The 16,799-nt window shown below is 36.8% G+C and overlaps 1 protein-coding gene across 1 annotated transcript in view; it reads right to left on the bottom strand.

Annotated features, from left to right (window-relative positions):
* LOC147859163 (uncharacterized) overlaps positions 1 to 16,799 on the bottom strand; it is a 73,076-nt gene that overhangs the window by 3,470 nt on the left and 52,807 nt on the right. The window lies entirely within an intron of this gene.

Genomic DNA, 16,799 nt, shown 5'->3' with positions numbered 1-16,799 from the left:
TATATATATATATGTATATATTATTTATTTATTTGTATATATATATATATACTGTTTATTTATATTTTATAACTAATGGAAGGAGATGTTTTTGGAGTGAATAAATATATATCTATTATTTATATATATATTATATATATATACTGTATGTTGTTTATTTATGTATATTTATTTGGTTTTGTTTTTTTGTTTGCCTACATAAATGAAGTGTACTTTCAAAGAAATAAAACACTAAGCATTTAATGCTCTGTACTTTCTTTCTTTTTTTTCAGCCCCCCCCCCTTTTTATCTTTTACAAATAAAAATATATCTTCTTCTGTTTTCAGAAAAAAAGGGAGCTAGTTTTATTTTTCTTCTTTTCACAGAATAATAATAATATTATTATTATTATTATTAGCTCCTTTTTCTGCTGACTTTCTTTCAGTGTTTTCCCTCATCTGTCTTCTTTATATTATTATATGAGAAGCTTTTTTCTCTTTGCTTTTTGCTTTTTGCCTTTTAACTCCAAAAGGAGAGTTTTCCTTTTTGTATGTAAATGGAAGGAAGGAAGAAGAGCTTGAATTCAATGTGTGGCCTCAAGTAGATTTGAACCCACCACCACACAACAAGATTTCTGCATGCTATACAATAGAATAGATTACAATGTGAACCCCTCCTCTTTTCTCTCGCTCTCGTGGGTGCACGTCCATCGTATAACAGACTTTTACACATAGTTCCAACTCCGAATGTTTTGGATGCCCCATTCGCTTGTTCGCCCTACCTTTTTTCCACCCCCCATTTAACGTTTTACTCATTTCACACTCCTGGCCAAGCTCGTACCTAATGTTATGGGTGCCATATCTCAAGCGGTGGTTTTGATGTTCTGTTTTGTCATACAATTGAAATTGTTGAATCCTTTTTCTTTTATCTCGATTAACTGAAGGATTTTCGATCATGCTGTAATTGCCAAACAATGAAGCCGAGATTAGGAACAAGCCCAACCTTACAACCTACTTTCTACAACCCAGGGTCTTGAAAATTGATACCATTAATGGCATGGAAGGCCATGCCAACACAAGAAACAAGGTAGTATGTGCACACGTTGCAAACATAATATGATTGTGTTAAGGCAATGTTGACATTGAAGATGAGATGGCATAACAACGGTTGACAAACAAATGCCCTTTACCTTAAGGCAATCCAAAGGAAGAAGACAAATTGACCTAAAAAGGTTAACGTGTGTTTTTAATGGGTTCTTCCTACCCCTGCCTACATGAACTCCTTTCTTTTATTTGTTTACCCCACCATTTCTTACATGGTTTCCCCCCCTTGGGATAGAGAGAACAAAGCAAAGGTATTAATGTCAACACTTAGGGAGCCCACGCTTATGAATATAGCCACCAACAAAAGAGTACTCTACGCGAGTCGTCACCATATCTATTCCCTTCTACGCGGTTTCAAGTGTCCTTGATTGCATGATTCTCTACTCTCCCATTCTACATTATTCTCGAAAAAAGTGCTCCCCCTCCCCCCCCCCCCATTCATTGAAATGACCACAATTACAAAAAGAGCTAGGGATCATCTTTGTTTTTTGGGTTTATCCCCGATAAATTTGAGGTGTTTCCTCATACTTTCTTATTCTTTTATGAACAAAAAGCTCATCTCATTACAAAGTAAAAGAACATTTCTTTTTTTCCAAAAAAGAATATACTCCTTTAGTTAAAATATACACAAACTCAATCCCTTTCTCGAGAAGGCCGAGCCAAGACTATCCTATCCTGCACAAGAGATCTTGCTTATTTATCTTACACTTTCACATATGGCTGTAGCCATCCTTTCATGCACATCACCTACATTCACTATCCCACATGCCATGTCTTTCACGCCCCTCGTTCATCTAATGGGAGGGGGGAACAACCATTTGGGTACTTCATACTTCCATAGTATATCCATTCCATTTGTTGCGGCCATCGGTGTAGTACACCATCGATTTCGAAAATTCAACCCCATTAGTTCTGCAGCATCATTAGTGCCATCAATCCGCTCATATTGAGCTCTTAGTGTAGATATTAAATGAACACAAGCAATACATCTAGCGTCTAAATTGGAAATATTCGGGAAGGGAACAAGATCAAATTCGTTAGGTCTCATTTTTTGCTAAAACCCCATAGGATTATGGTATTTCCTCACGATCTTCTATTATTCCATGCGTGAAATAGGAACTAAACAAAAGATTCTTAGAACACCATAGCCTATAGGCATCGGGATCCCTTCCACTTCCTAAGGTCTTGGTTGTTGTAGTAAAACAAGAAGTCAAAAACAAGTTACGACGGTGAATAATAATAAGAGATCCTCAACACCCACGAATGAGTTATATAGCAAGTGACATCATCTTATACCTCATATTGAGCCATGGGCACATAACAATTAAACTAGCAAGAGACAATATTTTAAACCTTAGAGTGAGCTAGTAGTCACCGCATAGTTGAGCAATTTAACTGCCAAAAGACAATAGTACCTTGAATGTAAATTACAAGAGACAACACCCTATAACTTAACTAGTAGGCGGGAGATAAACAAAACAAAGATAAAATCCCCTTAAACGCAATGTATCTACCATTTGCCAAATACCACCTCTCTCTCTCTCTCTCTCACACACACACACACACACACACACACAAATGATATGAAGTCTTTAAGTAGCGAGATCCAAGAAATATTCGTTAACTTCACTTTGGGTGCACTATGAAAAGTAGACTGCGAAGGCTTTAGAAAAATACCTTGGGTAAAACAATGTTCTCAAAAGATTATAATAGTACTTCGAGTATTGCTAATCCCTACCTTAATTTTTAATCTTTCCTAATAATTATTTATACTACATTAATATGATGAATATTTAGCATTAAGGTGGTACCAAATTATGTGATTGCAAGTCATGAAATTGTAAGAACTATATAAAAAAAAGCACCAAAAGAAAACCCATGGATTAATATCCTAACTAATTAAGATGGTATAAATCATTGATTAATAATGCCTAATATCTTGTATTACTCAAAGAGTCGATTGTCACATTGGTTCACTTAATGAACATTCTAAAAGTAAAATTAAGGAGCATTCTGAGGATATCCATTCCTTCCATAGTGTAGAGAATTCTTCAACTAATTCAAATGCACCAGTATGTGTTGATTGTTCAATGGAAGAAGGTCAGGATGAATCATCCTCAAAAGGGGTTTTTGCTAGACGTTCATTACATATAGGATGTCCAATGTCATTCTTTTTAGTCTTTCACTCTGCTTCTTTGTGGTTTGTTATAGGTCATCATGGCTAAAGCCATTGTAATGTTTTCAGCCTAATAATTTCGTCATGTATGCAGAAGTTTGGAAAAAAAAGAAGTTTTACAGAAAGTGGATTAATACCCTACCTTTTCTACCAGACAATTTTAGTAGCTCCAAACCAATTACAGGCAACTTTCATATTACATCTAATTTGAGGCCTTTTAAAGATTTCATTGAATTTACAACTCCCTTTCATGCAAACTATCAACTCATATGGTCCCTCAACACATGTTACAAAATACCAAACATAGGCATCACATTTTGCATATGTGATTTTATTATCGTCCACTTACAAACCTTCCTTTTTCTCAAACCTCATGATAGTTTTATACTAATTGTCATCCTCGTTTAATGTGGCCATCATTAATTGTTCGAAAATCAACTTACTTTGTCATTCTAGACCATTTTGTACAAGCCATATGTTTCATTGCTGGACAATGATATCCGTAATGGTACCAAGGATGCAAGTATAGGTGTAGGAGAAGAAGCCTCAAGAGGAAAAGCTAAACTATCTAGAAGCCTTGTGGCCAAAACATTGTAGAAAAAATATAAAGGTCATTTTGCGCCTTTTTGGACTTCCTCATTTTTTAGATGTACGCAAACGATTTTCTTTCTGTCTCTTTAACGGTGGGCTTGGTGGTTTACATTGTTTGATCCCCCCCCCCCCCCTCCTTTTAAGGTTTTTTTTGTTTTGTTTTTTTTCATTTTTTTAGGTTTATTTACCTCATAATAAATAGATAATCCAAAAGTATAGTATTTACCATTCTTCGAGGGTGTTTACCATACTCGAATGATTGAAACCATAGTATGAACCATACGTACATACGTGCATTCACATTCGAGAATGTTTCAATCATTCGCGAAAGAAAAACACCCTCAAAGAATGATAAATACCATACTTTTGGATTAACTATGTATTATGAGGTAAATAAGCCTAAAAAATGGAAAAAAACAAAAGAAAAAGGGAAAAAACATAAGAATGTTTGAATAACATTCGCATTCGTTTTCCAACGTAGGACAACGAATGTTATGCTAGACGAACACAAATTTTACGTACTATGATTGAAACATTCACGAATGCGAATGCACATATGGTATGTATGGTTCATACTATGCTTGAGACCACATGGATAGTTAGAGAATTTAAATATTGGGCCCTCAAGAAATATATTTTCAGCACTTTGGTGACATCAATGCTTCTCTATCATGTGAAGGTATGGAGCATCACAACATGCCTAGACTCGAAATGTCAAAAAGCCTCCAAGTGAAGAAGCAAATACATTACTCACTCCTACTTCATAATACAGGATAACTTCTCATTGAGATTATTGCCATGGAAAGGGTTGTTATGTACATGTAAGGCCCTCTCATCGATTTCCTAGAATCACACAAAAACCAAACAAAAATATTTGAAAAATACATAAAAGCAAATTTTTCGTGTTTTGGTTGGATGCAAGATATGGAAAAATGGTTTTGCATAGGTAATGCAAAACCTTGTTTCATTATGCATTAATTAGATTCCTTTGTGAAAGAGACCTTTTTGCAACACAAATATATTATGACATGGGAAAAATGTGGAGGGTCATATACTGAGACAAGTTGTTGGGATAGAGCTGATGAGGTGAGTCGGCTATGCACATGTTATGGTAAACAAGTTATGGTAAACAAGTTATGGAGTTTGAGTATCAAACTTTGATCTAATGGTTTGTCTATCATAACATTCAACAATCCACACATCTTTGACTAAACCTAACCCTTGCACAAATTTCTCTCACAATAATAGTGTGCAATCTTAGTTGTAATAATCAATAGTAAAATTCTTGAACATCGAAAGTCTCTTCTTGTATTCACATGTATTACGTGAAACATTATATTTTTGGTCTCATTGGTCATATTTGATCTTTGAAGGCGATAATAAAATCTATCTATTTATCTTTCTCTCTCATCTCTCTCTTCTCTCAATCTTATGATATTAGTGTTAAGTGATTTACTCTAACCTAACTTCATAAGTATCAGAGTAGAAATGTTGAGGAAAAATGTCGGAGTGGGGTTTAGGGTTGTAGAGAGTGCCCCAAACGCAATCGGTCGATGCTAAGCTCTCCTCCTCCTCAAATGCCATGTATGTCTTGTCAATTAGGGCGTAGGTAGTAGAGGGATATACAAGGATAAAGGAACATGTGGGCGAAGGAGCCAACAACAGGCACTAAGGCATCAACAACGGCAGTTAAGGTAACAATGGCAAGGGTACCCGCCGAAAGGTTGGTAGAGTCAAGGTATGCATGGCAAGGTAGGAACAAGGATAGGGAGAAGCATCAAGTTGAAAATGGGGGCTGAAGGAAAGTAGGAGACATGTCGAAAGAAACATGGCAACAAATTATTGGCTGAGATAGGAGGATGAGTAAGGAATTAGTCAATTTGACACAGAAGGCGAGCTGGATGGAAGAGGAGGATACGGCTCCACTCAGTAGCAAGGCGGTGGTTATTTCCACAGTCAATTGCACAGAGGACTCGAGAGTGTGGGGAGTGGCAGAGGATTGGAGTAATGAGGTTAGGAGGCAAACAATTGGGGGAGATCACTCCAACCATGCATTATGGCATGTGATGAGTGAGGGGAGGCAACAAGGGCTGCAAGGCGAGTCGTCACAAAAATTGGAGTATGCTACAAAGATGGAAGCCATAGAGGAGATGTTGGAAGTAGAAAATCTTCTGCAAGAATGTGGTCAAGCGCATAATGCATGCCTAAGACGGGGTCATGATAAAGAAATGGATACGAAAGTGAGCTTTGAGATGCTAGAGGTTTTCCTGTCCGAGGAAGAAAGCAAAATTCTTAATGCGGAGATTGAAAGATTAAAGAAATGATTGTTCATTTGTAAGCTACTTGGTGGTAGGCCTAATAGAGGTATGGATCATGACATGCTACAAGTAGCTCTTATGCATATGGTCCCACAGATACTGAATGTGCACAATATGGGACGAAATTTCTTCCATGTTGAAGTTGCCGAGGAGGATGTATCGCGGATTATTGATATGAAATTTATAGAGCTCAAATATGGAAGAGCTCTTTTGTTGGAGTGGCATGCTAACTTCAACGCTATGGAGGAAGACAAGAAAATTTGTAATGCCTAGGTGATTTCTATGGTGTTTCCAAATCTTCATCGGCAGTTATACCCCTTGATGCCAAAGATTGGGGATAAGATTGGCATAGTTTTTCCTTCAAAGCCAACGATGGTAAATAGAATCATGGATTTCCCTAAGATTCGAGTGCTTGTGCAAAGCTCATCCAAACTCCCCCCTATAATCAGGGTTCATGATGTGGAAGCGGGACTGATAGATATGGAAGTGGAATACGAGGGCTTACCTAGCCAATGTTTTTACTGTAAAAAGAAGGGTCATATTGCTAAGGAATGCCCCATGAAGATCAACGGTAACGTGAGGGTGGGAAAGGACAAAGGGCAGGTAGTTAGGCAAGAGAATACAGGGGTGGAAGGTCATAGCACCATTAATGGGGTTGAGACGGAGAAGGCTAAAGCAGACGCCTAGGCTCTGGTTTTGGGATGTAAAAATCGATTGCAGCAAGAAAGAAACACAACTATGCCTCATGTAAGGTTGGGAAATAGTTTTGACGTGTTGTAGGAAAAGGAGGGTCTACTACAGGATCAAAAGATAATTAATGTTGAAGAGATGGTACTGTGCACACCCGATGCCATGCTAAACAATGCAAAGGTCAATAGGGAAAATGGCATGAACTCCCCTTCCCCCCCTGGAAAAAGTGGAAGTATCAGCCTTAGAGCGGTGAAAGAATGGTTACGCAATGGGAAGAGAAAGCTGACCCATTAGTTTTGAAACCCAGAAGTTGTTAGGGCACAAGGTTAGGTTAGTAAGAGAATGGGAGGTTTTCAACATGAAGAGGCGGGAGGGTCATGCTAGTAGCAATAGGTTTACTGGACAACTAGTGAAAGTGAGCCAATTGATAGATAAGGTCGTTGATGGATTAGGTAAGTTGAACGCGGAAGAGGGAGTTTGGTCAGGTTGGTTTGTAGGTGAGAGTGATGCATAACTTATCCGTGGCAAGTGCTCAACTAACAAGGAGTGTTTGTGGGGTAACCTAAGTGCATTGACGGATGATGGTAGGTGGTTGGCAGTGCGGGTGGCAGTGTTGGAGGGTAAGAGGTGGCTTGAACCCGAACCCTAAGACACTTGATCATGATTGTAAAATATGGCTTTTCAACAACAAGTCATTATATGGTTTGGTGTGGGATCCATTTGAGGTATGGTGGTAGACATCGTGAACAAACAAACTGAAAACATTTTTTGAGTACAATACTAAGCCTGGAAGATGTATTATTGGCTCCAAAACGGTGGGCGTTGTAACGGTTCGCAATAGTTGGAAGGATAAAGGCATATCAGATGACCTCTTGAAGTCGTTTTGGAGGAGGCTATGGGTGTTGGATACACCAGAAAAAATATAGGTTTGGTTGTGGCTTCTTAGCCACAAGGCGGTACCGATAGGAGAGTGGTTGGGTTCCCGTGGTGGTGAGGTTGGTTGTAAGTTATGTGGACATGCTTTGGAATCAATCTCTTAGTGTTTCTGGAATTGTACATAGGCGATTAACATTTGGACTAGAAGAATCATAATTGTGGCAGCTTGCGGTGTGAATGGGAATGTTGTGTGGGGTTCCATACAAGGTCTGACCCTAAATGGGGAAGGTTGGGCAGAATAGTTAAACCCACAAGGACATGGATTTATAGTGAAGAGTGGTAGCATGTTCCTATGTGATGGGGTGAGACCTAATACAAATTCTGAATTTTTTAAGGAGATTTGGCTTATGGTGGCATGCTTATTGGTTTGGCACATTTGGACCAGGTGTTGTAAGTTTGTTTTTTAGTGGCAAAAGCTCTCATGTGGTGAGGTGATTCTAAATATTTGGTTTGAGCTAGTAACATGGTTGTGTGGACGGTATGACTCAATTCAGGGGGAATCAGATGAAGCAGAAAGGGCAAGGTCTAAGTTCTTGCTGAAATGGGGTGGTTCTCCCATGATGGTCATATCTTCGACAAGGCCTAAGTGGAACTACCAGGCGCCTAGGTGGTTGTTTCTGCCGATGGCCCCCTATATTGTACATGAGATGTAAATATGTAGGTATAGATGAAAAAAGAGTACGTTTGGATGAGTAGAGATGGTGTAAATTGGGGTTTGTTTCAGTTTTGTTGGGGATAAAGGCCGCATGAGTTTTGCTGGGTTTTTTTTGTTGGTTTTGGAGTTGTTCCTCCGTGTTGTATATACTGATCCCATTGTGGATTCGAGTTGAACTTTGTTGTATTGGGTTTGTTAACTAATGCGAAGTAGTGTTTTTTTTGGAAGAAAAAAAGTGATTTACTCTAAGCTTTTGGTATTCTTGCATGTGTTTGTGGTCTGCTTCAACTAATTGAAGTGTCGTTTTTTCATTTATGCCTACGTTTACATATCGTTAACTAATTTGTTCAATGATTCAAAATTTGTGGTCACCCTTTGGAATCAATTCCTCATTGTTTTTGGAATTGTAACGAGGCTATTAACATTTGGCGTAGAAGTCTCCGGATAGTGGCAGCATGCGACGTGAATGGGAGAGTTGTATGGGGGTCCGTACAGGGGCTGAAGTTAACAGGGGAAGGTTGGGCTAAACAGTTAAACCCTCACGGACATGGATTTATAGTGCAGGGTGGCAAGGTGCTTCAACGGGCTGGAGTTCGACTTGACACTAACTCAGAACTTTTTGAAGAGATATGGAGGATGGTGGCTTGTTTATCGGTCTGGCACATTTGGACCAACCGCTGTAAGTTTGTTTTTCAACAACAAAAGATCCCTAGTGGTGAGGTATTAATAAATATCTGGTTTGAGTTGGTCTCTTGGTTGCGGGGACGATACGACTCGACTAAGGGGGAATCTGATGCAGCTGAAAGATCTCGATCAAAGTTCTTGCTGAAATGGGGTAATTCTCCTATGGTCGGCAGATCATCATCATGGCCTCAATGGCACTACCAAGCACCCCGATGGTTGTTTCCCCCAATAGTTTCCAACAACGTCTAGGTGTTGTAAATTTGTATAGTTATGGTACAAATAACTAGGTTATTGGAGTTGTTTGGTTACGTTTGTTGAAAATGAGGTGGGGACTATGTCCGCTTTGGTGGGAAGGCCAGAGTGAGGGCTGTTGAGAGGAATTTTGAGAGTTCTATGATGTAATTTTGTTTGCTAACTAATGCAAAGTAGTGATTTTTTGGAAAATAAATAAAAAAAATATGTTCAATGATTAAGCCTCATTGAGGCTCTAATAACTACTTAAGCGAGGAAAGGAAGGCTAGTTGTTTGAGAGTGTTTAACGACCGACAATGATTACACCCCAACGTACAACCTTGGTAAGGAGGTAGAGCTCCAACCAAAATAAACACATGTGCTTGAAGAATGCCTAGAAGTAACACAATGGCTTTATTTTTTTAATTATCGTACCTTTTATTTTAAACGGATGTGTGCAACGATACGTTTCTAAGAAACAAAAGTTTATGAAATCATGGCTTATTTGGTTTACTATCACTTTGTTTCCATAGCTTTTTGCATGTTCATCCATTCATTTGATTTTGAACTGAATAATTACAACAAATCCTAAAAGTACATAATCCTTATGTTTAGCTCTTTTCCGATGTCATTTAATAATCATTCTGATCTATACCTAGAAGATTGTGAGGACCACTAGTTCACATTTTCATTTATGGTTGTTAATTTCTTTTAACATTTATTGACAATCAGTTTTACATACGCCTCGTCCCTTGCAACTCTCAATCGAAGCTAACAACTACTATTTTGCATATCATAAAATTTGAGCTTTGAACACATGATGGTTTCATGTCCATCTTCAAGTTGGACATGACAAACACTAGGTTGACAACAAAGCATAAACTCTCACATTGGTTTTAAGTTGTTAGGTCAATTTTTATTGTTAAGGAATCCCCTGTCCATCAAAAACACACGTGTTCATACATTATGTTTCTAAAGAGCGAAACTATAGATGCATATCAACTCTAAGATAATGAGTAGGGGGACCTATTCCTTGATGTACCTCTTGGAGTCATCATGCAAAAATATGACCCTCTGGGAAGAAGTCAAAACTATTTATTCGGGTCCCTTCTGTTACCCACTTAGAACCATCTTCTTAATAAGGGACATTCTTTTTCAAATGTCTTATCTCTACATTTAATTTTATAGCAGAATAATAAACTGCATCGAACAATTTTTACATGGACACAAAGGATGTCGTGTCACATAATAATTGTATATTCGCATTGCATAGCTCTTTTTGAATATATTATAAACTATGTAGAGAAGAGGGCACTAAATTTGATGCTCACATTCAACGAATCGTTAAGTGAATGAGTGCAACTTTAACGAACTCAAATAAATGTTTTCTCCTTCCATGCTCTAGCTCAGAATTCACATTGTTAGATATATTGTCACCAATGATTCGTAGAGAAAATTTACAAACCAAGGTTAAAAAGTGTGCATGGATGTCATTATGTGAAGAGGAGAGAAATCAAGATTGGAAGAAAAAAGCAAAATAAACTACTAACATCAGGTGGAGAAATGAATTTCTTTAGCTGAGAGGCAAGCAAGTGTCTAACCAAATTTGTCAAGACTTTAGAAGCGTGTTTTTTCCTCTTTGTGACCCATGCATGATACATCCACATGTTGTCCATGGACCACACATCTATGACTCATACGTGATACATCTATGAAGCTACAAGAGGTTCGAAGTCAATTTTCATAACATATAAATTATCGAAGATTCCTACTTAGTATGTTGAGATTTGACATGTAGTAATAGACTAACCAAAGATTGTGCATCAAACTTCATGTAAGGAACTTATTAAATTATGGAATAGAAAACCATGTTAAACAATTGATTTTTGAAATGAATAGAGGAATGAATAAAAGCTTCATGATCAACCATCACAATATTAGAACAAATTTGAATAACAATTGTCAATAATGTGTACATTGCTTGCCATTCAAAGTACAAAATATCATGTTAATCAGATGTGCTCAAACTACATGTTTGTGTGGGCAACAAAATATGTTTTTCTTGTAAGGATTAAAAAAAAATACTTTCACACATTGGATTTGCTAGTTTAAAACAAGTTCTTTTTATCATAACAAAATAGAACGAAAAACATAAATTTAAACCTTGCGTTCTCGTGTGTAAACAAGAGTTTTTTGTAAACATTACAAGAAGAAACTGTGGTCAGATGCACAAGTGAAACTTTTTTTTCATAGCAGTTAATGAAAATGATGCCTTCAATATCAATGAGATAATCCAACACGATGATGTGGAGCCAAATGTAAGGGAGTTGAAACATAAGCTTGCAAAACAAATCCCCGAACACGGCGATGTCCCATGCATTCCCACACGAATGTGTAGCAAAGGATTGTGAGAAATTCATGTGCTCAGCAAATCACTATGTGCACTATTGGGAGGCGTATATGGCGATATTCTCGAGTTAATGGAAAGGGATGGCATGTGATAATGAAGTTGTCACAAGTTGCAAATGGAAATAGTTCTATTCCAACCATGGTTGCTTTTTATTATTGTGACACGTCACTACAATATCTTGTGGTTGCAGATGGAATGCAATGGTATTAATGCTCATGAGTCATGGGTGTTGTAATGGATGTGCCATAGTCACCATTTATGTATATGATTATGAGAATGCATAATTGTGAGTTGGAATTTAAGCTTGTTAATTTTTGTGGTATGTTATGGATGTGTCAATGACACTGCATATGACATTATGATTAGGATATTGTATGGATGTTACAACTTACCCATGGAATGGAAGTATACACATGGTTATGATTATGGTATTGTAATGGTCAATGACACCACATCTGATGTTATAATTAGGAGAATGCATGGATGTTACCCATGGAATTCAGGGATATAGATGGTTATGATTATGTCATGGATGTTTCATAGATGGGTCAATGTATGGCCATTGATGCATGGATGGTTATGCATAGAACACAAAGGAAAAGGCTCATGAATATGCCAAACAAAAGCTTGACATCATGGAAAAAAAGCCCCCAAAATTAAGAAGCCCATCTACCACTTGCTCAGCAAAAGAAAATTACATCCCATTGGGTGAAAAGCCTTGACTATTTAAGGTTAAATTTTGATGCTCTATTTTAAATTTTAAACAGAGATGTCATAGATTTGTAACAAATTACTATAATACCCCAATGTTGTTTGGCTCCCCAAAGGATAGCCGTAGTGATTACGCACAGTTTTTTCAACGAAGAAAGATGCGACTTCACTACTTTTTCTTTGATAGTAATGATTGTGTTAGGGTCCATGTGAAAATCAAGAAACATATTTCTTCATTTTCTTGTCGATCTTTAGTTTAGGACGTGTTGGCTAGTGGTAAAGCATATTTATGTCAAGTTGCACAGTTGACTATAAATCTTCTTTTGACACACAAGACAAGCCTCCCGTCTTTCTCCATCTCTTCTTATTATATTCGAAAGGAAAAAGTTGATTGGTGCTGAACAACACCAATTCAACGTTTGTGAGTGAGTTATTTTGCTTTCATCTATGCTCCCAAGCAATGTCACAATTTATATGGTTGTAAGTTCCAAATTGTGTTAGTGAATTTTGTTGTCTATACACCTAAATGAACTTGAAAGACTGAAAAGTATTCAAGGTATTCTTCAATAGTTTGATTGTAGTTCAATACCAAAAGGGCAAATATAACTTGTGGAGGGTACCCTTAACAGATACCTAAAATCTTATGATATCATGAATGTGTTTGGATGGGGTGTGTTAGTGATATGTTCACACTTCTTTCTTCCATGTATAGTATAGTATCTCCACAAACCATGACATTAGGCAACAACCATCATATCTTCACGAACGTCACAATAACTCAAATGCCAACATCTTAATATGTGTACAACGTATCTCCATATGCGCATAAAGTTTTATTGGCTTTGCTTATACTAAATTTTTTTATATGTTGTGTATTGAAGTGTTCTATTGGGCAAACAAATAGGCCGAAAGTTCGTGAATGACACGACAAACATGGAGAACAAACATGTGGGCTATTTAGTGTAAGATAAACAAGTGATGTAGTCCATATGGAAGTAGGTAATGTCTAAAGTTGTGTAGTGTATGTCATTTTAACTAATGGAGTATATTCTTCTTTTGGAAAAATAGGTCCAAATTTCAAACGCATTTAGGTACTTATGTTGGTTATAACCATTGGAATTTGGAAGATTTCTTTAAATGTACTCATGACATCTCTAACAAGCTTACCGACGACCGTGTTAAACAACAAAATATATAGTGCTATATTTTTGTGGATTAGTTTGTATTTTCATTTGTTTCTCTTGCAAGATCCAAACTCTCAAACTCTCACCCAACAAGTTTAAATAGAATTAAAGAGAAAGATGTAGAATACACAAGGGATTTCACTAGGATTAATATGATTGAATGCCATTATTACAAGATATCTCATCGATATCAATCTCAATCACACTTTCGCTCACATTCTTGTTGTCAATCGTTTTTTTTACTTTATATATCACGTCTTCAACATACCCCATTGTCTTTCTTGCATTCTTTTATTATTTTCCTTTCTTTGTCGTATAAGAGATCTCCTTGTTTCAGTATTTTCTTCTTCTTCTTTTCACTAGTGGTTGTTGGTGTTGCTCCTAGTTTGATGTGCCCCCCTCCTTTACTTCTCTTATGATTTTGGCTTATTCCTTCTTTACCTCAAACCACTTTGAGACAAGTGCCACTTGTTAAGGCTAAACACACGTGGATCTTCAAATCATACATGTTGCAATCAATATAGTAGAAAAAAATGGGCACTTTTATGGCTCTATCTCACAACACACGTTAAGCACACTCTATGAAGCCCTCATCAAGTTGAATAATTTTCGTATGACCTATTACCTTTAATAAGTTGGTTTGCCATATTTATCAACCATATGGATGCCCACACAAACTAAATCTAACGTACTCACAAGTTTATCTACCATTTTTAGGCATTGGGGTTGTTCAAATATTTGAACATAGTTCTATCGTTTACTCCATCATATCACTTTGAGACAAGTGTCAATTGTTAACACGTGTGGACCTTCAAATCATATATATGTTGCAATCAATATAGTATAAAAAGATTGGGGTTTTTCAAAGATTTGAACATAGTTCTATCATTTACTCCATCATATCACCTTTAAACATATACCCAAATTGAATGTGTTTGTTAAATACATGGAAATACACAGCTCATACAAGTCAATGAAATGAGTTGGGAGGACTAGTTTTTACTCATGAGCTTGAGTATGAGGATGACAAATCATAGCCAATTCATGCTAAACTTATTCACATCATCGATCGTGTTTGGATCACATAAGAAACATGCTCTTTTGTTTTGGGGAGGCAATTCAAATCATTAGCATATGGTGGATGTTGTATATTGCAACAAGCTCAAGATCAATATAAAGCATATGTTGATTAGAGGCATCGTATAATTAGCTTCAAGGAGGGTGAAAACATTTATTTCAATGTGCCCGAGAAGCCCAAGACTCTTAAGACTGTCAATATTTTTGTCCGTCGACAATTTTAAACAATTTGGGAAGGCAACATACAAGTTGGGCTTACTTTTGTATTTTAAGGCGCATTACATTTTTCAAGTTACCCATTTGTAGTAGTGTGTTCAAAAGAATTCCAACCCAATGGTTTCACCCAATTCTCTTGGTCGATAGGTGTTTGTTGCACAAGATACATTCCATGCCGCATCCCCCCACTACTACAAAAGCCAAAACGTTATCTTAAATTCATATGTAGAACAAATAGTTCATAGTCACCATCATAAGTTTTCTCGATCAAGTGGTGTGATGCTAACTTGTCAACATCTTCTTTAGACAACTAAGGCACACTTCCTTTCAAAGTTTTCTGAATTTGTTTTTAGGGAATATATATTGTTAACAAGGGGGGGTGAAGACTATTAAAGTCAATGTATACCCTCCCATATATGAAACCTCGAAATAAAGCTAGGACATGGACATCACTAAACATTAGATAGATAGATAGATCTCTACATCCATGAGATGACTAAACATCGAATAGATGGGACCTAGAAAATTGTGGACTTAGAATCAAGCTTGATATGAAATGTCATGTCGTTGAGTAGATGGCTAACAGTTTAAGTAGATATTACCAAAACAAGTGTATGTCACTTACCATTGCCATATGAAAAATTACTGCCTTGGAGTTCGCATATGAAAGCTATTGTCTTATCTCTAAATGTTATCTAAAAGCTAACCAAAGAATAGTGTCTTTCTTTTTACATATTGAGAAAGAATCATTTGGTAAAATTATGTCACATTTGGTGTATTTTGATATTTTCTCCAACACTTCATCTAGAGGCCTAAAAGAAACAACATTTAATCGCCAAAGTTTCAAAGACAAAAATATATATTTTCTCACAAAGGTATCATAGTGAGATAAATAGATTTACTTATCATCATTGGAGGTGTGGCTAGAAGAAACTTCTACATACAACATGTGGGGTAGGGGAGGGAGGGTCATAATTAATTTTCAAATGCTTAGTAATGTTTCCTCGAGCATTTTCACTTAAGAGTTCATGTTGTAACAATGAGAGAAATGTTTGTAGTGACACGATAGATCTGGTTGAATTTATGATGTGGAAAGAGACCTCTCATAATATTGAAGATCGTATACTCAAGTAGAGTGTGACATTTTTCATTGTCAAATGTACTTGATTGCAAAGCAGAGCAGAGTTTGATGAGATTTTTCTCAATCCTTGAAGTTATCAAGTCTCATCATGAAAGCCACATCTAAGACGTGTTGCAATTGTTTCCCACCTAATCGTTTCCTTGTGTGTCTTCATACTATTTTATTTGATTCCGATGCAATTCTAGGAAGTCAATGTGAAGGGTTTTATTGCATCTGTGCTTCACAAAGCCCCTCGACGCACACAATCTCCATGTAAAAGTGATATAGTCTCAAGAAATGGAAGGGTTTATTGTACAAAGACTTGTAGAATGTTGGTAACAAGATGCCCTTGAATAATCTCGTAACTCTTCTAAAGTCAGATATTGCCACCCTTGTCATATACACCTAAAATGTTCGAAAAACTAAGTTTACTAGTATGGGATGGGCTACACAAAATTTAATTCGTAAAGGAACAACGATGGAATATGCTAAAGCAATGGTGATCCTATGTAGCAATTAAGTGCATTGTGATTCGAAGTAGAGATTGTAGGATATCCTTTCCTTACAAATATTCGTCCTCCTAGTTTTTCAAGCATTAATAGCACCCGAAAAAGATTCTACAGGGGAGAAAATTGTAACTTGTAAGTCCTTTCTTCTCTTTGTGAATGAGCCCCCTAATACTATTAAGAAAAGAACAATATCCCTTAAATGGAGGAGA

Source organism: Azolla caroliniana, unplaced genomic scaffold, assembly GCF_043228905.1.
Source record: "Azolla caroliniana isolate FFs.n. ecotype wild unplaced genomic scaffold, voAzoCaro1.0.p SCAF_10, whole genome shotgun sequence".
Classification (NCBI taxonomy): Eukaryota; Viridiplantae; Streptophyta; class Polypodiopsida; order Salviniales; family Salviniaceae; genus Azolla; species Azolla caroliniana.
This window is presented reverse-complemented; position numbering and strand designations above follow the sequence as displayed.